A 22,059-nucleotide genomic window follows, 5' to 3' on the forward strand; every position below is an offset into this window, starting at 1 on the left:
CAGTACGGTAGGCCACGGCTGTACCTACCTCTGTGTCGACTCGTCACTCGTCGTCCATAAGTATAAGTAATACTATCCATCCATCTACATTGTATACCTGTGGTGTGTTTTTTCTTTCTTCATACTAGTTTAGCAGTCTGCTGCTGACACTGTCCACCAGGTCCGTTATACAGTATATTATATTTATATATAAGCACTAAGCAGCAGTACGGTAGGCCACGGCTGTACCTACCTCTGTGTCGTCACTCGTCGTCCATAAGTATAAGTAATACTATACTATCCATCCATCTACATTGTATACCTGTGGTGTTTTTTTTTTCTTCATACTAGTTTAGCAGTCTGCTGACACTGTCCACCAGGTCCGTTATACACACAGTATATTATATTTATATATAAGCACTAAGCAGCAGTACGGTAGGCCACGGCTGTACCTACCTCTGTGTCGTCAGTGCACTCGTCGTCCATAAGTATAAGTAATACTATACTATCCATCCATCTACATTGTATACCTGTGGTGTTTTTTTTTTCTTTCTTCATACTAGTTTAGCAGTCTGCTGACACTGTCCACCAGGTCCGTTATACAGTATATTATATTTATATATAAGCACTAAGCAGCAGTACGGTAGGCCACGGCTGTACCTACCTCTGTGTCGTCACTCGTCGTCCATAAGTATAAGTAATACTATACTATCCATCCATCTACATTGTATACCTGTGGTGTTTTTTTTTCTTTCTTCATACTAGTTTAGCAGTCTGCTGACACTGTCCACCAGGTCCGTTATACAGTATATTATATTTATATATAAGCACTAAGCAGCAGTACGGTAGGCCACGGCTGTACCTACCTCTGTGTCGTCACTCATCGTCCATAAGTATAAGTAATACTATACTATCCATCCATCTACACTGTATACCTGTGGTGGTTTTTTTTTTCTTTCTTCATACTAGTTTAGCAGTCTGCTGACACTGTCCACCAGGTCCGTTATACAGTATATTATATTTATATATAAGCACTAAGCAGCAGTACGGTAGGCCACGGCTGTACCTACCTCTGTGTCGTCACTCGTCGTCCATAAGTATAAGTAATACTATACTATCCATCCATCTACATTGTATACCTGTGGTGGTTTTTTTTTCTTTCTTCATACTAGTTTAGCAGTCTGCTGACACTGTCCACCAGGTCCGTTATACAGTATATTATATATATATAATTAAGCACTAAGCAGCAGTACGGTAGGCCACGGCTGTACCTACCTCTGTGTCGACTCGTCACTCATCGTCCATAAGTATAAGTAATACTATCCATCCATCTACATTGTATACCTGTGGTGTTTTTTTTTTCTTTCTTCATACTAGTTTAGCAGTCTGCTGCTGACACTGTCCACCAGGTCCGTTATACAGTATATTATATATATATAATTAAGCACTAAGCAGCAGTACGGTAGGCCACGGCTGTACCTACCTCTGTGTCGACTCGTCACTCATCGTCCATAAGTATAAGTAATACTATCCATCCATCTACATTGTATACCTGTGGTGTTTTTTTTTTCTTTCTTCATACTAGTTTAGCAGTCTGCTGCTGACACTGTCCACCAGGTCCGTTATACAGTATATTATATATATATAATTAAGCACTAAGCAGCAGTACGGTAGGCCACGGCTGTACCTACCTCTGTGTCGACTCGTCACTCATCGTCCATAAGTATAAGTAATACTATCCATCCATCTACATTGTATACCTGTGGTGTTTTTTTTTTCTGTCTTCATACTAGTTTAGCAGTCTGCTGCTGACACTGTCCACCAGGTCCGTTATACAGTATATTATATTTATATATAAGCACTAAGCAGCAGTACGGTAGGCCACGGCTGTACCTACCTCTGTGTCATCACTCGTCGTCCATAAGTATAAGTAATACTATACTATCCATCCATCTACATTGTATACCTGTGGTGGTTTTTTTTTCTTTCTTCATACTAGTTTAGCAGTCTGCTGACACTGTCCACCAGGTCCGTTATACAGTATATTATATTTATATATAAGCACTAAGCAGCAGTACGGTAGGCCACGGCTGTACCTACCTCTGTGTCGTCACTCGTCGTCCATAAGTATAAGTAATACTATACTATCCATCCATCTACATTGTATACCTGTGGTGGTTTTTTTTTCTTTCTTCATACTAGTTTAGCAGTCTGCTGACACTGTCCACCAGGTCCGTTATACAGTATATTATATATATATAATTAAGCACTAAGCAGCAGTACGGTAGGCCACGGCTGTACCTACCTCTGTGTCGACTCGTCACTCATCGTCCATAAGTATAAGTAATACTATCCATCCATCTACATTGTATACCTGTGGTGTTTTTTTTTTCTTTCTTCATACTAGTTTAGCAGTCTGCTGCTGACACTGTCCACCAGGTCCGTTATACAGTATATTATATTTATATATAAGCACTAAGCAGCAGTACGGTAGGCCACGGCTGTACCTACCTCTGTGTCGTCACTCGTCGTCCATAAGTATAAGTAATACTATACTATCCATCCATCTACATTGTATACCTGTGGTGTTTTTTTTTTCTTTCTTCATACTAGTTTAGCAGTCTGCTGACACTGTCCACCAGGTCCGTTATACACACAGTATATTATATTTATATATAAGCACTAAGCAGCAGTACGGTAGGTCACGGCTGTACCTACCTCTGTGTCATCACTCGTCGTCCATAAGTATAAGTAATACTATACTATCCATCCATCTACATTGTATACCTGTGGTGGGTTTTTTTTCTTTCTTCATACTAGTTTAGCAGTCTGCTGACACTGTCCACCAGGTCCGTTATACAGTATATTATATTTATATATAAGCACTAAGCAGCAGTACGGTAGGCCACGGCTGTACCTACCTCTGTGTCGTCACTCGTCGTCCATAAGTATAAGTAATACTATACTATCCATCCATCTACATTGTATACCTGTGGTGGCTTTTAGTTGTGCGCAAAATATGGAGAACAAAAATGTGGAGGTTAAAAAAATAGGGAAAGATCAAGATCCACTTCCACCTCGTGCTGAAGCTGCTGCCACTAGTCATGGCCGAGACGATGAAATGCCATCAACGTCGTCTGCCAAGGCCGATGCCCAATGTCATAGTACAGAGCATGTAAAATCCAAAACACAAAAGATCAGTAAAAAAATGACCCAAAAATCAAAATTAAAAGCGTCTGAGGAGAAGCGTAAACTTGCCAATATGCCATTTACGACACGGAGTGGCAAGGAACGGTTGAGGCCCTGGCCTATGTTCATGGCTAGTGGTTCAGCTTCACATGAGGATGGAAACACTCATCCTCTCGCTAGAAAAAAGAAAAGACTTGCGGCAAAAGCACAGCAAAGAACTGTGCGTTCTTCGAAATCACAAATCCCAAAGGAGAGTCCAATTGTGTCGGTTGCGATGCCTGACCTTCCCAACACTGGACGGGAAGAGCTTGCGCCTTCCACCATTTGCACGCCCCCTGCAAGTGTTGAAAGGAGCACCCGCAGTCCAGTTCCTGATAGTGAAACTGAAGATGTCAGTGTTGAAGTACACCAGGATGAGGATATGGGTGTTGCTGGCGCTGGGGAGGAAATTGACAAGGAGGATTCTGATGGTGAGGTGGTTTGTTTAAGTCAGGCACCCAGGGAGACACCTGTTGTCCATGGGAGGAATATGGCCATTGACATGCCTGGTGAAAATACCAAAAAAATCAGCTCTTCAGTGTGGAAGTATTTCAACAGAAATGCGGACAACAGGTGTCAAGCCGTGTGTTGCCTTTGTCAAGCTGTAATAAGTAGGGGTAAGGACGTTAACCACCTCGGAACATCCTCCCTTATACGTCACCTGCAGCGCATTCATAATAAGTCAGTGACAAGTTCAAAAACTTTGGGCGACAGCGGAAGCAGTCCACTGACCAGTAAATCCCTTCCTCTTGTAACCAAGCTCGCGCAAACCACACCACCATCTCCCTCAGTGTCAATTTCCTCCTTACCCAGGAAAGCCAATTGTCCTGCAGGCCATGTCACTGGCAAGTCTGACGAGTCCTCTCCTGCCTGGGATTCCTCCGATGCATCCTTGAGTGTAACGCCTACTGCTGCTGGCACTGCTGTTGTTGCTGCTGGGAGTCGATCGTCATCCCAGAGGGGAAGTCGGAAGACCACTTGTACTACTTCCAGTAAGCAATTGACTGTCCAACAGTCCTTTACGAGGAAGATGAAATATCACAGCAGTCATCCTGTTGCAAAGCGGATAACTGAGGCCTTGACAACTATGTTGGTGTTAGACGTGCGTCCGGTATCCGCCGTTAGTTCACAGGGAACTAAACAATTTCTTGAGGCAGTGTGCCCCCGTTACCAAATACCATCTAGGTTCCACTTCTCTAGGCAGGCGATAGCGAGAATGTACACGGACGTCAGAAAAAGACTCCACAGTGTCCTAAAAAATGCAGTTGTACCCAATGTCCACTTAACCACGGACATGTGGACAAGTGGAGCAGGGCAGACTCAGGACTACATGACTGTGACAGCCCACTGGGTAGATGTATTGCCTCCCGCTGCAAGAACAGCAGCGGCGGCACCAGTAGCAGCATCTCGCAAACGCCAACTCGTTCCTAGGCAGGCTACGCTTTGTATCACCGCTTTCCAGAATACGCACACAGCTGAAAACCTCTTACGGCAACTGAGGAAGATCATTGCAGAATGGCTTACCCCAATTGGACTCTCCTGGGGATTTGTGGCATCGGACAACGCCAGCAATATTGTGCGTGCATTACATCTGGGCAAATTCCAGCACGTCCCATGTTTTGCACATACCTTGAATTTGGTGGTGCAGAATTATTTAAAAAACGACAGGGGCGTGCAAGAGATGCTGTCGGTGGCCAGAAGAATTGCGGGCCACTTTCGGCGTGCAGGCACCGCGTACAGAAGACTGGAGCACCACCAAAAAAACCTGAACCTGCCCTGCCATCATCTGAAGCAAGAGTTGGTAACGAGGTGGAATTCAACCCTCTATATGCTTCAGAGGATGGAGGAGCAGCAAAAGGCCATTCGAGCCTATACATCTGCCCACGATATAGGCAAAGGAGGTGGAATGCACCTGTCTCAAGCGCAGTGGAGAATGATTTCAACGTTGTGCAAGGTTCTGCTGCCCTTTGAACTTGCCACACGTGAAGTCAGTTCAGACACTGCCAGCCTGAGTCAGGTCATTCCCCTCATCAGGCTTTTGCAGAAGAAGCTGGAGGCATTGAAGGAGGAGCTAAAACAGAGCGATTCCGCTAGGCATGTGGGACTTGTGGATGGAGCCCTTCATTCGCTTAACCAGGATTCACGTGTGTTGTCAAAATGGGGTTGAGGTAGAAAAATGCGCTGTATAGACTTTAGCTGGCCTAGGAGTGGTCACAGGGCTCCCCTGTTGAGCCCAAAAATAGAAATGGATATATGCAATACAGAAAGAGGACTACTCCTGATTGGCGCTTGTCAGATAACACCCACATAAAACATTATGATTGAGCCATGATTGGTAGGAAATAAGGCATGTGTCTAGTGTTATGTAAAAACAATCTCTGTTTTAATGTAAACAAACACTTAAAATCAAAACACATATAAAATGGAAGTAGATAACACAGAGAATCCTACCAAGACGCGTTTCGGGACATCAAAGTCCCTTTTTCAAGGTAGTATACTACCTTGAAAAAGGGACTTTGATGTCCCGAAACGCGTTGGTGTCTGCCTACCAGTGCTCTGGACTTCCAAGGACGTTTTTGGACTCAGTTTATACCACAGGGAAAATCTCGCCTTCCGGAGCCTTATGCAGGGTATCTTTCCCGGGTATACCTTGCATATAACACCTGCGGCTCCGGGAACCATCTTGGTAGGATTCTCTGTGTTATCTACTTCCGTTTTATATGTGTTTTGATTTTAAGTGTTTGTTTAAATTAAAACAGAGATTGTTTTTACATAACACTAGACACATGCCTTATTTCCTATCAATCATGGCTCAATCATAATGTTTTATGTGGGTGTTATCTGACAAGCGCCAATCAGGATTCACGTGTGGTCAATCTGTTGAAATCAGAGCACTACATTTTGGCCACCGTGCTCGATCCTAGATTTAAAACCTACGTTGGATCTCTCTTTCCGGCAGTTACAAGTCTGCAGGGGTTCAAAGAACTGCTGGTGAGAAAATTGTCAAGTCAAGAGGAACGCGACCTGTCAACATCTCCTCCTTCACATTCTCCCGCAACTGGGGGTGCGAGGAAAAGGCTACGAATTCCGAGCCCACCCGCTGGTGGTGATGCAGGGCAGTCTGGAGCGACTGCTGATGCTGACATCTGGTCCGGACTGAAGGACCTGCCAACGATTACTGACATGTCGTCTACTGTCACTGCATATGATTCTCTCACCATTGAAAGAATGGTGGAGGATTATATGAGTGACCACATCCAAGTAGGCACGTCAGACAGTCCGTACATATACTGGCAGGGAAAAGAGGCAATTTGGAGGCCCTTGCACAAACTGGCTTTATTCTACCTAAGTTGCCCTCCCTCCAGTGTGTACTCCGAAAGAGTGTTTAGTGCCGCCGCTCACCTTGTCAGCAATCGGCGTACGAGGTTACTTCCAGAAAATGTGGAGAAGATGATGTTCATTAAAATGAATTATAATCAATTACTCCATGGAGACATTCACCAGCAGCAATTGCCTCCAGAAAGTACACGGGGATCTGAGATGGTGGATTCCAGTGGGGACGAATTAATAATCTGTGAGGAGGGGGATGTACACAGTGAAAGGGGTGATGAATCCGACGATGATGATGAGGTGGACATCTTGCCTCTGTAGAGCCAGTTTGTGCAAGGAGAGATTAATTGCTTCTTTTTTGGTGGGGGCCCAAACCAACCAGTCATTTCAGTCACAGTCGTGTGGCAGACTCTGTCGCTGAAATGATGGGTTGGTTAAAGTGTGCATGTCCTGTTTATACAACATAAGGGTGGGTGGGAGGGCCCAAGGACAATTCCATCTTGCACCTCTTTTTTCTTTTTTTCTTCTTTGCGTCATGTGCTGTTTGGGGAGTATTTTTTGGAAGGGCCATCCTGCGTGACACTGCAGTGACACTCCTAGATGGGCCAGGTGTTTGTGTCGGCCACTAGGGTCGCTTAGCTTACTCACACAGCTACCTCATTGCGCCTCTTTTTTTTCTTCTTTGCGTCATGTGCTGTTTGGGGAGTATTTTTTGGAAGGGCCATCCTGCGTGACACTGCAGTGCCACTCCTAGATGGGCCAGGTGTTTGTGTCGGCCACTAGGGTCGCTTAGCTTACTCACACAGCTACCTCATTGCGCCTCTTTTTTTTCTTCTTTGTGTCATGTGCTGTTTGGGGAGTATTTTTTGGAAGGGCCATCCTGCGTGACACTGCAGTGCCACTCCTAGATGGGCCAGGTGTTTGTGTCGGCCACTAGGGTCGCTTAGCTTACTCACACAGCTACCTCATTGCGCCTCTTTTTTTTCTTCTTTGCGTCATGTGCTGTTTGGGGAGTATTTTTTGGAAGGGCCATCCTGCGTGACACTGCAGTGCCACTCCTAGATGGGCCAGGTGTTTGTGTCGGCCACTAGGGTCGCTTAGCTTACTCACACAGCTACCTCATTGCGCCTCTTTTTTTTCTTCTTTGCGTCATGTGCTGTTTGGGGAGTATTTTTTGGAAGGGCTATCCTGCGTGACACTGCAGTGCCACTCCTAGATGGGCCAGGTGTTTGTGTCGGCCACTAGGGTCGCTTAGCTTACACAGCTACCTCATTGCGCCTTTTTTTTTCTTCTTTGCGTCATGTGCTGTTTGGGGAGTATTTTTTGGAAGGGCCATCCTGCCTGACACTGCAGTGCCACTCCTAGATGGGCCAGGTGTTTGTGTCGGCCACTAGGGTCGCTTAGCTTAGCCATCCAGCGACCTCGGTGCAAATTTTAGGACTAAAAATAATATTTTGAGGTGTGAGGTGTTCAGAATAGACTGAAAATGAATGGAAATTATGGTTATTGAGGTTAATAATACTATGGGATCAAAATGACCCCCAAATTCTATGATTTAAGCTGTTTTTTAGGGTTTTTTGAAAAAAAAACACCCGAATCCAAAACACACCCGAATCCGACAAAAAAAATTCGGTGAGGTTTTGCCAAAACGCGTTCGAACCCAAAACACGGCCACGGAACCGAACCCAAAACCAAAACACAAAACCCGAAAAATTTCAGGTGCACATCCCTAATACAAAGATGAAACAAACATTATGCCCTTTGTATTCTTATTTATTCATTGTCAGGATTTGTGCTGTAGTTTAAGCAATAAAACATAATATAGTATTTCAATCACTGTCTGATTTTTTTTTTTTTAACAAGTCTAATTGTAAAATATCAAACACAAAATGTTCAAGAGTAGACTATACAAGTATCACTAAGTACCTGTAGAGCACTGGTAAAAGAAGTTATACCATGGATTAAATTTTGCATGTAAACGTAGTGGGGCTCTAAATTGCACCTCTTATTGTTTAGAACTAGAAGTTGATATAATCTTTAAGCTCCACTTTTGCTTTATAATATTTCAAAGAATGCCATTCTGTACCGTAGGCCTGATTTATGTTTGTAAGTAAAGCAAAAAATCAAGCACAGTCAGGGTTGGACTGGCCCACAGGGGAACAGGGGAAAGCACCGGTGGGCCCCACTGCCTGTGGGCCCACCTCCTCCTCTAGGGATTAGGTTCCAAACTGTATCCTAGTGCACATTTATTATACATATGTTACCTTATACTGCACAGGACTATGGGCCCAGCCCATGCACTCTCTTACAGTTAGCTGGGCCTCTGTTGTGGTTGGCCACACCTCCACTATTGCCTGGCCACACCCTTAACCATGGGCCCCTACCACTGCATTACTCCGGTGGGCCCTTCGTGCCCCAGTCCAACACTTAGCACAGTGACTTTGTGCCTGAAACAAATCATGGTACCATGCAGGGGTAGAAAATATATTTTAAGATTTTTTTCTGTGCAGGGTAAATACTGGCTGCTTTTGCAGACTAACATACACATGTTAGACATTATTGTTGTTTAATTTTACACAGCAATTTAGATTTCAGTTTGAACACACCCCATTCAAATCTACAGTATATGTCTCTGCACATGTTACATCTGCCCCACCTGCAGTGCAACATGGTTTTGCCCATTTCCATGCTTTTTTGCTTTACTAATAAACATGAATCAGGCCCTGTATTTATACCATTGGATTCTGCAGAATATATGAGGGCTTAGTCAAGGATGGATTAAGCCTTGGGGGGCCCTGGGGCACTTAAGACAGGAAAGGCTCGGGAGAAGGGTCGGTGGTGTCACGATCCCAGGCACAGCGATTCCCCAGATATGCCAATCTGCGAATCCCTGCCACGTGACACCTTTACTGGATTCCTGAGCGTGTGTGTTAATTTCACAAAATCACTGCCACCAGCCAAAGTACAAACATTTAGGGTATGACCCAAGGCAAACTTATAGCTTTTGCCTGCACTCAGAATTATTAATATTTTGGTAACGCCTCTTTCAGAGAGTTGGGTTGGGTACACAACAGAAACCAGATCTAAAACTGATTATTTAATTCAAGTAAAACACGTCAAAGCTTATGTTACAGAAAAAAAGAAAGTTACAAGAATTTAAAGATGAAAAGTCAAAGTCACAGCAGAAAAGACAATTTCAAGAAAATAAAAATAGGGAGATAAACCCACCGATATTCCTAGCACACATGCAAAGTAGAACGATGGGATGAAGTGAAGCCTCTTCAGATATTCGGGACATTACAGAGCCAGGATGCTTTCCTGACTCGCTTTCTTGATAATGCACGCTTTGCAGCCTGTGTTTCTCCTATTTAAAACTTAGGTTGCCCCTTCAGCCCCCCTCCCCCTGGAGAGTTAATTTTAACCTTTTCCAGATCAGAGTTAATTGTGAAAATTCAACTGTACCATGGGGTCTCTTGGTCATATACGCAGTGGCTGGCTAATTACTCTACCCCTTCCTTTTGAAACTGGGCAATTAGATTTATCAATCATACTAAGACCCTGTTATAACTTATACTGTGGGGTCTCTTAGAAATACTAGCAGGCCATATTGCCTTATCTTTTAATTGCTTGTTTGAAGCTCTGGCCATGGTTCTTGTGTAAACAGATGACTAGTTCTAAGAGGACACAGACCAGGAAGGGCAACACCTTTCTGGCCCTAGCTCTGGTTCTGGGGTAATTAAACTAGTTCTGATCACGAGGAATTTCACACCTAAACAGTCCATGTGTTGTGTGGTTACAATGAAATGCCAGCAGATCAATCAAGCTTCTACCATTTGACATGCAAAGACAGTTATCACACACTGGTACATTGATACATCGATCAGAATATTGATATCACATACATTGATATTAACAGGGCTATTTCTACTTGAAATAGCCTGGATCATGACAAGTGGGGTATATATTAGATTGTGCATACCTCCCAATATGACCCATTGCAGGAGTGGCAAAATAATCTCTATCTGGACGTCCCTCTTAATATATGATTGGCATCACCTGTGTTGAACTATTTAATTGATAAGAAAGGTATTTCAACTCAGGTGATTGCAATCATAAATTAAGAGGGAAGTCCAGATATAGAGTATTTTGTCCCTCAGGGAATGGATCATGTTTGGAGGTATCAGGGACATTACTAGGTGTGGGCGGATGGGGCTTAGCACACAGCGCAATTGCGCTGTAGGTGCACGATCAGTATCCACACCGATTGGCTGCAGTGCTGCCTCTGGACACTATAATATATAATAGCAGCATTGTGCCAAGCTCCTTCTCTGCTGGACTCAACGCTGCTAACAGGCAGCAGCGCTCCTTCCCCCTCTTCCATCAACAGCGCAGTACACAGTGGGCAGGACACGCCACCGGCTCCACCTGGCAGGGAGCCGCATGGAGGATGATACAACTCCAACTAGCAGGCCGCGGCAGCTCCTCACCGCGTCACTCGCAATGATACACCCCCGCTACCGCCATGGCCACCTCCAGGAAGAGCACCGCAGATGGGTGAGTGCTCTGATCTGCATGTGTCTGCTGGAGCTGAGACAGGGGGCTGAGCACACCCGCAGTGCTGCACACAATGCTGTGATAAGGCAGTAAGGAGACACCAGGTGAGAGCTGACCACTATTCCCATTCTTGTTCCTATCATTTGCTACGTGCTGGCCACAAGAAATCCTGCAGCAAAACAGTCAGCATTGTAATAAGAAAAGAGGGAGGGTGGCATACATTTATAGATGTATGATACATTTATACAATAGATAGATATTTTTCTGTGACAGTGCCTGAAGGATCCATGCAGAACTCTCATCTGCCTCACCTGGGCCAAGGCTATGCCTGTGGGCGGTGAAAACTGCAGCATCCTCCATGCGGCTTCCAGCCTGGAGGAGCCGAAGGCACATCGCGGCCCGCTGTGTACTGCGCTGCTGCTGGAGGAGGAGGGGAGGATCTAGCGGCCCGTGGAAATGAGACATCCCCCGCTGCCACCATGCACACCCACACTCCGAGGAAGAGCAGCTCCGGGTAAGGTCTCTGCAGCAAGTACTAAGGGGAGGGGGGGTTTAGCAGTGGCAGTCAGTCTGACGGTGGAGGGGTGTTTACAGCGGCAGCCAGACCTGGGGGAAGGGGGTACTTGCAGTGTCTCTCACATGCCTGGGGTGCTGGCAGGGGGCTGGGTGAGCACTCAGTGCCTCCCAAAAGGTGGCATCAGCTGTGTGTCTGTGCAGAAAGGAGGGGTAGGAGGGTTGTTTGGAGAGAAAGGGCATTTTAATGAAAGTGTGAGTTCCAGGTCAGGAGCAGGCAGCTGCACACGCAGAATGGAGAAATCATGTAAATACCTACACACTACACTACTCTACACTATACTATACTACACTACAGCAGAATACACTACAGTACACTACACTACACTACACTCAGGGTAGGGGGGTGTAAGGTGCTCTACCTGCCGTAACGTGTAAAAGGGGATTCTACCTGCCATAATGTATAAAGGGGGCCCTGTCTGCCGTACTGTGTAAAAGGAAGCTGTGCCTGCCGTAATGTGTAAAAGGGAGCTGTGCCTGCCGTAATGTGTAAATTAGGGGCTCTACCTGGCATAATGTATGACAGGGGCTCTACCTGCCGTACTGTGCAAAGGGGACTCTACCTGGTGTAATGTGTGTAAGTGGCGCTACTGTGTGTAATTTGAATAATGGAGAATACTGTGCAACGTAATATGAACGGGAATTATTTTGTGGTTGCGCCCCTTCCCCATGAAGCTACGCTCCTATTTTTTGTTGCACACCTACGCAGCACACTAGCTCTATTTTAAATATATGGGGGGGCGGCGCTGATTCTGTTTCTTGCACACAGCGTTAAAATGTCTAGTTACGGCACTGGGAGGTATCAAATATTAAATTTAAACCAATAGTGTATATTAGAATTAAACGCATAGTTTAATAAGGCCTTGGTACTGTTTATAGCTCCACCTAATTGAAAGGAAACTATTTTATAAAGTTTTCTTGCAGTGGAACAAGGACAACTTAAACAACCTTAAAATACAGATAAAAAAAAAATCTAGAATTTACCTTGTCACATGCAAGAATAGCAGTAATCGCTGTACTACTTACACACTAAACAGGACTCAGGAGTACTTTCTGATTGTTTCTCTCTCTAGACCCAATTGTTCTCATTAGATAACAGGTTACACAGTCCCAGACAGGGATGGGGGAAAAGCTGAGATCCCTGGGTCGCTTACAGCTCATTCACCCTCCTATCTCTTATCTGGTTGGGAAGCTCCATCAGTAGTTCATGAAACCTGATACCCCTGTGTCTCTGCCTGCTCTGCATACTGTCCTGCTCGCATTCTGGCTGCATGGTTCTACTGCTGCACAAGAGGGAGAGCCAGTGATGTTAGTGTGCACTGTCCCCAGACAGAGGGGGGCCGGGTACTGTATACCCTGTGCACCACTCTTAATCTGGCTATGGGTTCAGCTGCGGCACCGGGGTCGGTAACACCCAGGGCCTGATTCATATTTGTAAAGCAAAAATGCAAGCAACTGGGCACAACCATGTTGCAATGCAGGTGGGACAGATATAATGTGCAGAGAGATTTAGATTCGAGTTGGTGTGTTCAAACTGAAATCTAAATTGTCTAACATTTGTTGGCTACATGCTAAAGCAGCCAGCAATTACTCTTACAGAAAAAATATAACCCACTCAAATCTAAATCTCTGTGCACGTTATTCTGCCTCACCCACATGTGGCCGAATATGGGGAATTGCTTTGCAGAAAGGGGGTATGACCTTGCAGACGTCCCCTGTTTACATCACTAGAGTGGGGCATAGCCTTGTGCCCCCCCCCCCTCACAGTTTTATCCCTCTGGGGCATGCCTAGTATCCCTGGAGATGCACCCAGCATGGAGCCTAATTCAGATCTGATCATAGATATGCTGGCAGGCAGCTACCACCATGCCCCGGGTCGCAGAGGCTGCTTGTGATGTCACGCAGCCACCGCAGCCTGCCCCCACAGCGGTCCGGATGCGCCTGCGTTGTCTGGACCGTGCTCTGCCAATGCCGTTGGCGCGCCCCCTCCCACCCCGCGATCAGGCAGAGGCAAACGCAGCCCAGATATGCTGTTATCATCTCACTGGACTCTCGGGCTCCACGAGCGCACTCCACAAAGGGATTCAGTCTCTGATCGCTGCCACTGCAATGATCCAGTCTGAATTACCCTCCTAGAGGAAATGCAAATGCTGATGATATCAATGACTGCTGAAGATGGTGTTGCTGGGATGTTGGCTACATATTAATGCATATGGCTCAGGATACTGACATATAATTGCATTTTCTTGCGGACGGTGATGTGTATGCAGATGTGTATGCATTACGTGCGACTCAGAATGAGGACCATAGCCTGTGGGGATGATACAGACTTGCCCACAAGTTTGTTATCTGCTGGATGTTGCGATTTTAGCACTATGCGTGCTCTGTAGCTGAACAAATGCAAATGTGATATAAGCATCTCAGCCGCATCTTGTGCATAGAGAGAATTACCAATAAGGTATATACAGGCGCTGAGACGGTTTGCTTTTACCAAGCAGCTGCTGGAATGGAGATAGTCAGTCTCCTAAGGATAGGCAATAAAACAACAGAAAGCAGCGCTCAAATAAACTCTAGATATATTATAATCATGTATTGAACATATATTTAATAATTAAAACATTACATGTATAGTAACAATGTTAAAAATCAATATCAATTGATATGTAACCTAAAAAGGCTGATCTCACCCACTGTGGTATGGTAAGTATTGAGTCCAATCGGTAGAAAACCTGTTCCTATATTGCTGCCGGTATCATAAATACTGTAGTTCAGTCTTAGGTCTTTGTGTGGATTGATTTTAATGTCCTGGGGTGATCACCCTGTTTGGTGCTTTTATGATGCAATCTGGTGTGACGGATGTGGAGGGACTTCTCATATGCTTTGATTTCATTCACCGCTGGAGGAATGACGTCCCGAGCTCTATTGATGGTACATAAGCTGGGGTCCTCAGATGAAATGCAATCTCCGTCCACTCTACCATTCAGTTTTCGGCAACCATCACAGATACTCAGTGGTGGATATTCAATGCACCTTTCCACAAGTCGGTTCCGGAGCTGGTTCAGGTTTTGTCTCGTGGGTGGATGGGGTAGGTAACCAACGCATTTCCCTGCTCTATGTGGTAGCTTATTCAAGGTATTGCTGGTGTGTCCTTATGGACATATATATACCCCTTCTAATCAGCATCTCATTAACTCATGATTCGCTCATTAGCAATTTTACACAATATACAATAGATCTATATATACAGAGGCAGACCTATCTATACACTATAATAAATTCCATGGCCAATTTTAATATAACACTTAATAAATAGTATAAAAAGAAATACCTTCTATAATTGACAGAGTCCGGGTATTCAGTGTGGTTCCGGACATGTGACACACATAATGATCACATGATTACACATAATCTTGTTCTATTGGATGTTTTTAGCACATGGGAGAAGAAGTCCAGTAGCATGTTTGGAATATCTATTTACTCAATGCCGGTCACATGATCGGCAATACATAGCTTTTCCGAGCATATGATGTGGTCATGTGGTTGCACATTCTCCCACCTCAATGGCTATTTCTGTCACCTGGTACCGACATCCAATCAAGTACCTGACATTTCTATTTACTTTGTGCTGATCACATGATTGGTATTTGTACCTCCTCCGAACATGTGATACATGACGTAATCCCAAACGCCCTCACTCCTAAGGTTTTCCTGCTGCTCTGCTACTATTTAGTTATTAGGATCTTTGTATCGGTCACGTGATCAGCATCCCAAAATCCTCCACTATTAAAGATCATAAGGGAATATTTGGTAATGTGATCGGAATTCGTCGTAGTTCATTTTGAAGAATTGTATATATGGAAACACTTACTGTGATGCTTACATATTCAGAAAAACTTTTGAGACTGTTATTTCTAAAATTTCAAATTGTACTTAGATATTTTGAGCTTTAACAACGGCAACATAAAAGTTACCATTCATAAAGAAAGTAACTTAATGTTTGGCCTGCCTACCTACCTTCCATGGGCTGGTCCCATTGTATTTTGGGAGTTATCGTTTTTCTACAGAATATCCTATCCGTATCTGTAATGATCGTATGTTTATCAGCTCATGTATATATATCTCTCTATATATATATTATCTATATATATATATATATATATATACAGTTCTTGGTGGCAGCACTCCCACAGTTTCGATGCCTTAAATGCACCACATGTAGGTCTATGACCACTGGCTCTTTTTTTCTCCCATCCCCACAGTGGACATAGATACTCGATAGATTATCGGGTTACCTGCACCACTAAATGAGTGTATCTAGTCTGAATATCCATTCAGACTCACATTGCATTAATTTAAGTGATCTATTGCCGCCTCTGATTAGAGGTGGTATATGATCAATCATCCTATATCGCAGCATACTTAATGGATGTTTAGCCCGACTAAAATGTCGAGCTACCGGCTGCTCACTATCACCTTTAAGAATCGCTGCCTTAATGGCACTACGATGTGCTGCCATCCTTTCTTTAAAGGCTCGTTCTGTCTTGCCGATATACGATTTACCACAGGGACAAATTATTTGGTATACTGTAAATTTTGTGTTACATGTAAGTGTATGTCTAATTTTATATTTATGGCCTGTTCCAGGGTGATGAAAAGTGTCACCCGCAATTAGGAACTGGCATGTTGTGCATGCACATCTAATACATCCCATGTTCCTACTACGTGCATTGCTGCTCCTAGTAGCATAATTAGATCTTACATCGGTTTTAACCAATATGTCACGGAAATTGCGGCTCCTCATATAACAGCTCATGAGCTTAGTATTATTTAATTTTAACTCTTCATCTGTCTGGACCATAGGCCACCATTTTTTAGAAATCTTACTAATGTCATTGCTATGCTGATTATACTCCTGCACCCAGGGGATCATAGTAGTACTTTTTCTTGTTTGATTTTGTTTTAATAATACATCTCTATCTAATTGAAGTACTTTTTCTTTAGCCTGTAATAAATCTTCTAAACGGTACCCTCTTGCACAGAATTTATTAATCATGATATTCATCTGCTCATCTGCCAATTGTGGATCTGATGTAATTCTCTTTACTCTAAGCAATTGGGAAAAAGGAAGGCCTCGTTTAAGGGGTCTTGGATGGAAACTTTTACAATGAAGCAGATTATTGCGATCTGTAATTTTTGTAAACAGGGATGTAATGATTTTACCTTCATGTTTCTTAATAAGCACGTCCAAAAAGTGTACTTCTGTTTTGCTAATGGTATATGTAAACTTAATAGGACATTCTTGGCTATTATGGTCTTCCATCACAGACACAAATGACTCTTGGCTACCTCTCCAAAATATCAATAGGTCATCTATAAATCTAGTATAAAAAGCCACATTGCTAGCAATCTCAGGATTAGAGAAAAAGACGTCTGCTTCTACCTGAAACATATAAATATTGGCGTACGACGGGGCCACACTGGATCCCATCGCACAACCAATACGCTGCAGGTAGTACTTCCCATCAAACATAAAATAATTTTTAGTAAGTACAAGACGTAATAAATCAAGCAAAAAAATCAAAATCTGGACCAGTATACAGTGGGTTATTATTAAGAAAACGTCTAACTGACGCAATCCCCTCTTCATGCGGGATTACTGTATAAAGGTTTGATACATCAACACTGCAAAGCCAAATATCATCATCCACATCTGTGAGCACATTTCATTTTCTCAACAGTGCAGCAGTATCCATAAGATAGTTTGGATGCGCTTGAATGCTAGGCTGTAGCACAGTATCGATATATATAGATATAGGTTGAAATAGAGATTCTACTGCTGCAATTATGGGGCGTCCAGGGGGGTCTATCATCGATTTATGAATTTTGGGGGTAGTATACATAATTGGTAATCTAGGATATTCAGGCAATAGAGCCACACTAATCTTAGATGTGATAATTTTATTATCAACTGCATATGTCAATAGATTCTTTAATTCAATCTTAAATGCACTAGTGGGGTCTCTATCCAATCTTCTATATGTGTCCTTATCCATAAGTTGTCTGTTAACCTCTAAAATGTATTTATCAATGTCCTGTATGACCAGGGCCCCGCCTTTATCGGCCGGCCTGAAGATCAAGTTCTCATTTTTCGATAGCCCCATCAAAGCCTGGTATTCATCCCTTTGCAAATTATGTCGTACAGGGGTTGGATGCAGTATGTGATTATTCACTTCATTGGCCATCATTCTCATAAATGTCTTAATTGTAGAATTAGACGACTGAGGGTCAAATGTCGCTTTAGGTAACACTTTACGTAGTGCTGGTGGTATTGTATCAACACTGGTTGGCTCTGGATTAGACTTGGAGAAATATTCTTTTAGTTTCAGTTGCCGGCACAGGCGATGTTGTTCCACTTGCCATTGGAATGGTTTAAAAGTATTAGTTGGCACAAATGATAATCCATATAATAATACTCTATTTTCCACTGGTGAGAGTTCATATGTGGACAGGTTTACTACTAAGTTCTCTGCTGGCGTGGTGGTTTTGTGCCTACTTGTCTGTCGGCACCATTGTCCTCCGCGCCTATTGTATTTTCGTGCCCTTGTCCTCCTTCTCCCATATATCTTGCTCTCGTCGTCACACCTAAAGGGCCGAAATTACGTTTAGATCTCTGCCGTGGTTGTTTTCTCTCTGTATCCGTGCTCGATGAATTAAACTCTGTAGATGAACCTCCTGCATATTCCCTCCCCCTGCCTCTTCGAAAAAAAGGCTTTCTGTTGTATGTATTTCTTGGGGCACAAGTCCATTGATATACCGTATTATGATCGTAATCAGCATCAACCTTCATCCTTTTCTCCTTTTTAAATTTAATAAGGTCACATTTAAACGTTTGCATCTGGGCTGTTAGCTTTTCATACCAATTAACTGTTGTATCATTGGTTAAAGCTGCCTTATGGATTGCTTCATGAGCCGTGATTTTATCTTTCACCAGATTCATCTCCTTAGTGCACTGCTCTATTATAAGTAATATCAGGTCCATGTTGCCCGGGTGACGCGGTTCGGCCTGGTGACGTCATCATTAGGCGTTTACGGCTGACCTGCGCTAGAGTTCAGTGCACGTGGTGGGGAGATGCTATAAAGGTATGTTTTCTGTACTTTATGGTTGTAATCTGATGAAGAGGTGAATAAACTTCGAAACGTTATTACTTACCTGCTTGTGCTGTGCAGTATATTCCGAGTGCCGCCTGCATCGTTTTTCTATATATATATATATATATATATATATATATAGTCCATGGATGAGTCCGGCACTCAGCTTCCCCGTAGGGGTATGTGCTCCGGTGCCCTCCCAGGGGGATGAACCCCAATATATAACCAACAATATAGGCGGCACTCGGAGACTTGCACAAAATGGGTGAAAAAACAGCCAGGTGAGTTTATTCAGGTCAACGTTTCGGGGGACGTACCCCCTTCCTCAGGACACAACACACTGTCCTGAGGAAAATTAATAAATTGAAACGTTGACAGCTAGAAGGGGCTCCTGCTTTAACTGATTACTAGAGTCCGGAGTGCCGTACGTCCATTCACTATATATATATATATATATATATATATATATATACATTACATAGTCTGAATTCCATATAGGACATTTTTAGTACTTTATATTGCTCTATTTCTAGTAATGGGTGTACTGTAGATGCACTACTAAGTAATGACTGCTCACATGATCAACATTCAGCCTATCATCCTCATGCTAATCCTGTAGCCCTATGGGATTTGTAGTTTTCCTATAGGACATTTTAAGCATCAAATGGACCAGCAACACGTTCTACAGTATAATAAGCAAATAAATAAATAGAACAGACATCTTCAAATTTTGCACAAATATTCAAATGTATGAGGTAAGGTACCTCATGAAATATAAGACTACCATGATATTGAATCAACCCATTTTATGTAGTAAACATATTGTAATTATTATTATAATTTTGCAGAGTGGCATCATAGTCACATAATTAAATAACAATCATATGTTTTAATTTAAATGCAAATAAATCTACAGTCCCCATGAGTATACAAACATTCAAAATCAAAAATAATGGATATGATGACAGAGATCACACAGAGATCCGTCTAATCTCATATGGATCTCTTGCACTAGTATAGATCTTATAGTGATGGCAGCTACTTTCACAAGCAGATGGATAGGTGCGTTGCAGCTGTATAAATACAGATAACTTTGAATACAGGCGAAGTTCCTCATTTATTTCCAACCACTTAATGTGGCAAACTTGTGTGCAGCTCTGAATAAGCCCCTATGAAATAAACTGGTATAACTACAATCAATTCCTAATGCAGAACAGTGTGGTTCAGGCAGGATTGGCGATCTTACAAATATGTAATAATGGGAAAATTTCATGGAACAGTTCTACATTCTTTCATATCTACTTGGAACCCTTTGTGTTTCTAGCACACCCCCCCCCCCCTTATTTGCAGTGTGTGTTTAACCATCTGAGACCTTGCTTTGGATTTTGCTTGATTGATTGCCAAGCCTGAGAACGCAGTGAGTCATACTAAAAGAACATCTATGTTTGGTGTGCTGAGCAGAAGTTCTATAATTGATTTAAATGTGTCCCTTCTCTTATCTTCCCTTTGACAGCTCATGTTTAATGCCAATGACATTCAATGTTACAGAAAGGGAAGAGACAAAGTCAGTTTGTATTTGATTGACATCATAATGTTGAGGACAATAAAGACACTGCAACTATAAATGTCAACACGTGTTTAAATCCCTGTGTTTTAACAAAGCAACATACAACATATGAACACACACAGAGTCGGAACTACTATTGGTGCAGCAGGTGCATTGCACAAGGGCCCCTGGGGTCTTAGGTACCCACTGCTGCCAATACCAGCAATGAGTTTTCCCTTAGGACACTATCAGTGGCAAATTTCCCATTAGGCACGTGCCTTCGGGGAGCACTTGTTTGGGACGCCACTTGGATGCTTGTGTTGGTACGGTTTCCGGATGGTACTGTAGATCGACAGTACTTAGGTCGACAGTCAATAGGTTGACCACTATTGGTCAACATGGACAAGGTTGACATAGGAAAAATGTCGACACAGTAACTGGTCAACACGTGACAGGTTGACACATGAACAGGTCAACATGACTTTTTTACAATTTATTTTTATTTTTTACTTTTTCATATTTTACCATCCACATGGATTATGATTGGGAATAGTAACCTGTGCTGAGCGACGTGGTAGTGGAGCACTAATTGGTGTTCCTTGTCTTGTTACGCAATAAATGACACAAAAAACATTTAAAAATCTCATGTTGGCCTTTTCATGTTTCGACCTGACCAGTGTCGATAATTTACAGTGTCAACATTCCCCATGTTGATCATGTCCATGTCGACCAATAGTGGTCGACCAATTGACTGTTAAACCTTTAATCCATTCTATTCCAACATGACTGTGTCCCAGTGCACAAAGCAAGGACTACAAAGATATGGTTTGATGAGTTTGATGTGGAAGAACTGAACTGGCCTGCACAGAGCATTGACATCAACTCCATCAAGCACCTTTGGGATTAACTGGAACAGAGATTGGGAGCCAAGCCTTCTCGTCCAACATAAGTGCCTGACCTCATATATACTCTGCAGATTCCCACAGAAACACTCCAAAATCTTGTGGAAAGTCTTCCAAGAAGAGTGGAAGCTGTTATAGCTGCAAAAGTGGGACCAACTCCATATTAAAGTAGGGATGAGCGGGTACGGTTATCTGAGAACTGAACCCCCCTGAACTTTGAGATCCGAGCCCGGATCCGAGTCAGGCTTGGTTTTGCACGTCTAACTCAGATCTGAAAATGAGGCAAAATGTTATCATCCCTCTGTCGGATCTCGCGCGTTTTGGATTTTATATACAGGGTGCCTCAAAAGGTGCAGTACACCCTTTTGTTTCAAAAACTGTGCAGAAAACGAAAAACTGAATACTCAAGTAAGGTATGGGTGAGGTGGGCTATCTTTTAGGGTATGTACAGAACATGGGCGCCATCTTGAAATTGGCCATCTTGAATCTAAGTCAGTTTTTCAAATGGAAAGGGGGTTGTATAACATGTCAAACAACATCCAGTCAACGTTCTGTCAGTCCACCCAAAGTAAAAGACATCTTTTTTATATATTTTGTGTTGTATCCTCCCAGAATACATCCAGGTGTGCTCCGTCCATTTCAGGGTGTGGTGTCTGTAGCTAATATTGTTATTATGACTTATTGTCCTATTTGCATAACTCTTCTTATCACCACATTGTAATTAATTCAAATTAATATTATTAATAATAATTATAAATTAGATACATTTAAATTAAATTAATATAAATAAACTCTCCA

Source organism: Pseudophryne corroboree, chromosome 4 (genome assembly GCF_028390025.1).
Source record: "Pseudophryne corroboree isolate aPseCor3 chromosome 4, aPseCor3.hap2, whole genome shotgun sequence".
NCBI classification, from domain to species: Eukaryota; Metazoa; Chordata; class Amphibia; order Anura; family Myobatrachidae; genus Pseudophryne; species Pseudophryne corroboree.